The following is a 7271-nucleotide window of genomic DNA, read 5'->3' as shown; positions in this document are numbered from 1 at the left end:
TTTTGGAAGTATAATTCAACATGTTTATTTTCATAAGATGTGTTAATAACAGATGTGCACTTGGGAAAACAGGAAAATAACTGGCCCTTAGTTACCCAAAATGACCTGCTTCTTGAAGGTGTTGTTGCTTCCCTTATTCAAGATTTTTTAGCTCACATGTTGGCAATCCAGGCCTATTTCTGTCCACCAAAAATACTGTTTTGCCAGTGCTTTTTGCATTATGTACTTTGTTAGCAATAACAGAGTAAAGTATGACAAACAGGTTCAAGTAGATTGAAGGGTGTGACTGTGGTCTCAACATATTTTTGTAGAATGAGAAAACCTGGGTTGAAAATTGGGGACTTTTAGGAAATGTCCCTAGGGAATAATAGTGCATCTCCACCTTGCTTCTACACACCACATTTTATACAGGAGTTTGTAGGGGCAGATTGGGCAACTGTGTGCACTCAACTGACACTGTTTATTGCCATTATCCAGGCTGATCACAGTCATTTTGTTCATATTCTTCATATATGGAATACTTTTCCTGTGTTTAATACAGATATGCTTGAAGTAGATTGGGGAGAAAATGTTTTTAAAAGTTTTGAATGTTCTTTTGAATTATCAAAATCCCTTCTTTGTGTTTCCACTTCTTTTACTTTAAAAATGTCGTGGTAGGACTGTTTATTGAAACAGCAAGTTCAAGAATGTTAAATGTATTACATATGTATTTCTATATATAAAAATATCAACTAAAAATGTCCATAGAAAGTGATTTCCAGTTGTGTAGTTGTGAATAGTTAAAGTAGAAGACCAAAGACTCTTCTCATCCATGTGGAAAACAGAAATGTACCATGTGACCAGTGGTTCCAGTCAGAATAATTCAGGGTTTGTATATTAAATAATTGCACTGCAATCAAGCTATGAGCAAGGATTATTTGCAGACCAGATTATTTGGCAAATAGTTTTGAATAATACATTTTGAGACATAATCCTGCTTGTTTGCAAGTTTTCTGACCAGAATGACAAAAACCATTATGGTATTTTCTTAGCTTAGCTATTTATTATTTATGTGTTTAGTGAATGCAGATCAGGAAGCCAAGCAAGAGCCTCCTCGTTAACTGAGTTCAAAGCTATTAATTCACCTCTTAGTTTGTAGAGGGGCCATTTCTCATTGATGCTCTTTAAGGGGTGTCATGAAGGAAGGCAGGCCTTGGGTGGATTAAACAAGTCATCACAGAGTTATGAGGAGGTGCAGCACAAATGGTTTTGACCAACTTTTGGGTTATCACCAGATGACGGATGTGTGGGGGAGTGATATTTGCAAGGATGGGGAGCCAGGGCAGGGGAGTTGAGCGGAGGGTTCCAGTTATGATATGCATGGTTGCGTTCACCTGAGTGTCAGCAAGATGTGTATGTGATGATCTTTGCCAGACAGGTACACAACACTCTGCTGCTGAGCATGATAGGGCAAGAGCTGAACTCTGGAGTTCTGTGGCTGCAGCTCCCCATATTGATCCAGCAAGCTTGGCTAGCAAGTTGTTTCAGGATTTGACCTTTGCTGTTTTCTTTAGATGTTTCTGAAAAGTCAGGGTTCTGCCTAAAGACACACGAAAGTATGCTGGGCAGGGATCGTGCTTTATTATCTGACTGCCCATATAGATGTTAAATTCTTTTTTGGCACTGGCATTGTGAGATGAAATAAACTGGATACAGTTTTGGCAGGACTCGACGTGAGTCATCACGTGGTGCAGTAGTCTGCCAGCTTTGTCACATCTTTATTCAGGGTCTGGTCCACAGTGCAAAAAGATGTTGCTTGAGTGGTGCAGCAGATGTCATTGGCAGAGATGAACTTGTGCGATGTGGTTTTTGGTAGATCATTTAAGTTTAAGTTGAACAGGGTTGGGTGCAGCACTGAGCCCTGTGGAATTCCTCTGGCCCAAGGTGAACTCTGAATCATCTGTTACAAAGGAGTGTTTCAACAACTATAATGACCCAACCTGGAAGTACTCTTGACAGCTTTAGAAGCAGGCCAGTGTGCCCTACCATATCGTAGGCAGCTGTAAGATCCAGTAGCACTATGCCTGTCTTCAGGTTCTTCTGAGAACCATTTCTGATGTAGGTGGTAAGTGCCAGTACTTGATTACATGCGTAGCGGCCCTTACAGACTCTGGCTTGATCGACGCTAAAGATGGCCTCTACTTCTGGGGATATGCACTGTAAAATGAAGCACTCAAGGACCTTGTAGCACACAGACAGTAGTGCAAATGGTCAGTAGCTGGTTGCCAGCATGAGGCCTATGCCAAGTTTTGGAATTTCAGTAACTTTTGCCATACACCATAATTTGCCATACACTATAATCATAGTTGTTACTTAGATTTTATGTAAGTCTAGAAACTTAGTACCTGGGATTCATACAAGCATAACCTTGTTTAGGTTGATCTAAATGCCCAGTCATGCAGGAGTTCACAGGACATAAATTTCCCTAAAATGGTGTGCTCAATCTATTTAGTTCACCCTAGGAGGTGAACTGAATAGATTGAGGTGAACCTTAACTGTAGATTGGCTTAGGTTAACCCTGATCTAAAATGGGTTAACACAGCCTGATGAACGCCTACATGTATTCACAGCACAGCCTCAGGGCTGGGAAAGCCCAGCCACTTGCTTCAGCTCTGGGGCTATGCTGATTTAACCCCCCCAACAACCCCTCCCAGACCTGTCAGCCTCTCCCCGCTCCCATGTCCCAGATTACTTCTGGCTGCCTGGGTGCACATCTGCAAATGCAGAACCTGGCCTAGGTTTAGGCCATTCAAAGCGTGCCACCTAGTCTGAACTGGGTTGTTTGAATGCTTGTTCACACCAGTGGGTAAAGTATGATACCTATATTGTTGTGTATCAGCAACAGTGCCAAACACTTGGGAACACTCAGAGTTCATGAGTATATTTTGTGCAGTGAGGTAGAAAGAAGGCAAACAAGTGTTGAGATCTGTTGCAATCTGCTGTAGATAATCATGAACCAAAAAACCTTACCTAAGTATACAACTTCAGCTTTTCAGGTTTAGATCTGATGTCTACAACTGATGCACGTTTAGCAATTCTGACAAAAGACCCACATCCCATTGGATTTTGAGTGTAGTGTAAAATTACCTCCAGTTTAGCCTAGCATATATATATATATATAATATATATAGCTGGGAATCTACCTATATCTTGTCTCATGTATACTAAAATAAAGCCTCTGTCTTGCTAGTCCTTTATGCTGCTGACCCAACTCTCCCAGAATCCTCTCGTTTGGAAAATATGATTGCTGATAATTCCTCCCCCCAATCTAGTATAGCAGTGTCTCCCTCAAGGCCTCGTGCATGAAAATGAGGTGCCTGCTATTGGCCTGTCTTCAGAACCTTTTGCTTCCTGAGGATTTCTACTTCTACATATATGTTATCATTTGCCTGCTAGGCTTATTCTTTATCAAATACTTGGACACGCTTGCTTTCACAAAGTTGAAAGCAGCCCTTAAAATACATAAATAAAAACACCCAAAAGCACACTGCCAAGTTAGTAATAAATTTAAAATGCACCAAATGTGAGAGCGAGGGAGCTGCTGAAATGAAAGGTAAAATTCAGAACAGGATACTAGTTTCATGATCTCAACCCAAATATGACTCTTGTTTTGTGCATGAGTGATTCATGCCTGAGGCTGGCTTGACAGCGTGCTTCAGTGAAGGGAGACCAAGGAAGGAAGGAAGAAAGGAGGGGAATGGGAATGTGTATTGAACATCAAACCTCCGAAAACAGTGCTTTGATCTGCAGGGGTAAGAAAAATGCCATCGGAGTGACAGGTTGAGAGTGGGAAGGACAGCTTAGCTGAAATGCTCACAACTTAAATCCTTTGGCCCCAAATAATCAATTTTTTCCAATGTGGAGGTTGTAGCTGTGCAACAAAGGCTATGTTTTCAAATGCTAGACAAATATATGCTAATACTAGCTATCCACTCTTTTACCTATCAACTTTTAAAACAGCCCTTGTAAAATAGTATTTTCCCTTGCTATTTTAATTATTTACTTTAAATTGGACTAATTTGGAAAACTTAACAGTCGGTTACAAAATTTAAACATCTTTAGAGGAGGTTTCACTGTTGTGGATAGGTTCTGGCATTACAACCAGCCCTTTGCCAAACAAACTTGTTTCTGGCTTACTTTAAACCCGTTTTAAGAAAATTTCCTTTTATCCTTTTAGATCCTTTGCAGCAATAGTTTTATATCAACCATTTCGCATATAATGATGACCCTTTACATGGTGTGACAAAACCAACGTGAGAGGGAACATGTCATCTTGTTCTTGAAACCTATAGTTACTTATATGCCAGTTCATGTAAGAGGTGCATTTATGAACTACAAAAGTCACGTGAGCATAGCGTATATAGAGAGAGGGTGAGGGAGGCGAGGACTTCTTAGGGTGATATCTTTTATTGGATCAACTGTGTTGTTGGGATAGAGTTAGACAAGCTTTTGAATACAAGCCATTCTTCCTCAGATCATATATACATGAGAGAAATTTCAATTGAAATTGGTGTTAATTAGTATGATATATTATTTTTCCTCACACATTTTTCTGATATTTTTTGGTTTTCAGAGACCTTGACTAGGTTTAGAGATTAAAACACTTTCAATTACAAATTATTAAATTAGTGCAAGAAAAAAAAAGGGACGAAGCTGGCAAGAGGAGCTGGAGTATATAATAGTAATGCACCATGGCTCTTTGTGCAAAGTGTGTGCTATGTTTCTTAAAGCTTGATTAATTTTGAGGCAGAATCCTCCTCTCTAATTTCAAATTTAAGGTCCTTGTGCTACACGTCATCTTTCTTATATAGGCATGCCTCTCAACCCTTAAACCTGCATGACACTGACAACTGAAATGTATGACAAATGACTGAAATGTAAAACCACCCGCGTTGCAATGCATCATGCTGCAACTGATGTATTATTATTTTTTGTAGCCATGACTTTTTTCCAAGGATGTTTACTGACAGTCTGACTTAAGGATGATTTTTTTAAAGGATTAATTTATTTACAACCATGAGGGCCTTTCACATTGGTCACTTTTCAGGTTTTTAAACCAGGACCTTCAGATCTCCACCAGAAAGCTCTAGCCTTGAAGCTAAAAGAGAGTTGCACTGAAGAGTGTGCTACATGTGCTTTGCCAGTGAGTTATGCATCAGTTTGTTCGCTAGCAGTACAACATGGGGTCCGAGAGTCCAAGGATCTCTTCCTGGATCTCTGCAGGGATTTTAGGCTAGTTATTAGAGACAGATTGGGCAAGCACAGTTCTAGCACATTGATTCAGAAAAGCAGGATAAATGATGCTCCACACATGAGGTAGAGAAACAGCACTTGCCTCCCAAATAAGGAAAGGTCACAATTCCTCCAATACCAACAGCAATCAGTATAGGAAAATGAGAGCCCCAGGTTCCTAGGTCAGTCCATTTTTAACAGAGTATTTTAACAAGGATCTGTCTCACAAAAAGAGATCATGATTCAGACAAAATTAGTTTTATATATTCAAATACTACAGTGCTCTAGAGCATCTGTGTTCAGAGCTCTCAAGTGTATTTATATATGTATTCAGGGGTGTGGGTTGTAGCCATGCTGGTCTAAGGACATAGGCAGACAAGGTTCCTTGGGTGAATTTGATATCTTTTATTAGACCAACCCAAATAGTTGGAGAATAGTTATTAAGCAAGCTTTCGGGTTCAAAAACCCTTCGTCAGGCTAAGGACATTTCAGCAGTTGGTGTGTGCTCTTCCTGGATGGAATGAAAAGTAAAGAAGCCAGGGGCTGGGCTGGGGAGTCAGATGTCAGGCAGGTTATAATGTGTCAAAAATCCAATGTCTATATTTAGTCCGTGATCTCTAGTATCCAGGAGGTTGATAAAATGGAGTTCATAGGCTCGTCTCTGGGAAGTGTTGTGTAAATTTCCCTTGAGGATCAGGACTGAGAGATTGGAGAGAGAGTGGCCCTCCTGTGAGAAATGTGCCCCCACCGGTAATTGGGTGTTTCTGTCTTTGATGGATTTCTGGTGTGCGTTCATTCTGGTGCGCAGTTGTTGTTTGGTCTCTCCTACGTATTTTCCATCAGGGCATTTGGTGCATTGGATGAGGTATATTACATTTCTGGAGGTGCAGCTGTAAGATCCTGGGATATATATGTATTGGCATTGGAGGAATTGGGGGGAGTGTGTGTATATGTATACGTATGTATATATGTGTACGTACACACACACACACACACACACACGACAGCTCTGAACATAGGTATCTCTAGAGCTCTTCTCACTGTAGTATTTCCTTTGGTGAGGTTTGTTCTTCAGGAGGGAGGAGCAACTCCTGCAAGGTGCAGTATAATTCTACATCTCAAAATGAACCAAAGAAAGGTGCATTCTGCTCTTCATAAAGGATGATAACCCATTATTGTTTTGGGCTAGCATTGTGTACAGACCTAGAACTAATATGAATTCAGTGTGCAGAACAAGCTTAAAAGCATACGGTAGAGATTTGCGGTGTGAAGGAAAATTCCTTTCTGAGATAAGGATCTATGTGGAATGAGGCAAAGAATCTAGGATTACAGCTTTCCAGATTCTTATTGAAAGGTCTGAGACATCTATTATAGGATCATTTAAAAAAATCTTTAAATAAGATATTTGACAGCTACATCTATAGTAAAGGGATTTAGTGTCTCATTTTTAGCCCCAATATCTGATCTTGCACGGGCCAGCTGGTGTGCATGGCACTGACTATGTCTGTGAATAAGTGCAGCATGCATAGGTGGGCACCTAGATGCTCGTGGCCTGACTTCTGCATGCTAGTTCACATTTGCCACTGTGTGTTTCTTTCAGACCAGTCGCTCACCTGTACTCATGTTTTAAGTCTGAAGACTTAAGATCTGAAGACAAATGTTTTAAGTTAGAGAATGTGGCTTCAAAAGTATGTGTAAACTAGTGCTGTGTGAAGCTTTGGGTGCTAATTTGATTCAGAGGAGATTTTACCCGATTTGGTGGCCGAATCTCCAAATCCAAATCGAATCAGGAGACCAGTTAAAAGGTCCAGATCAATTCAAAGCTCTCCCAATGGATTTTGGAAAAGATTTGGAGAGCTTCGACAATATGGGCAGTCCCTGCTTGGTGCAGCAGGGAGCTGGACCCAGACTCCATGTTGGTAAGTAGGGGCCAGGAGAGGAGAGGATGGAGGAGGGGGCAGGGGACTATGGGGGGACCCCTGCCAGGCCCCTGCCCCTGC

At 40.9% G+C, this 7271-nt stretch overlaps 1 protein-coding gene across 3 annotated transcripts in view; it reads left to right on the top strand.

The window, feature by feature from the left end:
• The window catches only part of LOC109280665 (uncharacterized), a 596100-nt gene that overhangs the window by 397063 nt on the left and 191766 nt on the right, over window positions 1-7271 (top strand). The window lies entirely within an intron of this gene.

Source organism: Alligator mississippiensis, chromosome 11 (assembly GCF_030867095.1).
Source record: "Alligator mississippiensis isolate rAllMis1 chromosome 11, rAllMis1, whole genome shotgun sequence".
NCBI lineage: Eukaryota > Metazoa > Chordata > Crocodylia > Alligatoridae > Alligator > Alligator mississippiensis.
Note: the sequence above shows the minus strand (reverse complement) of the source record. Positions and strands in the feature narration are given on the sequence as shown.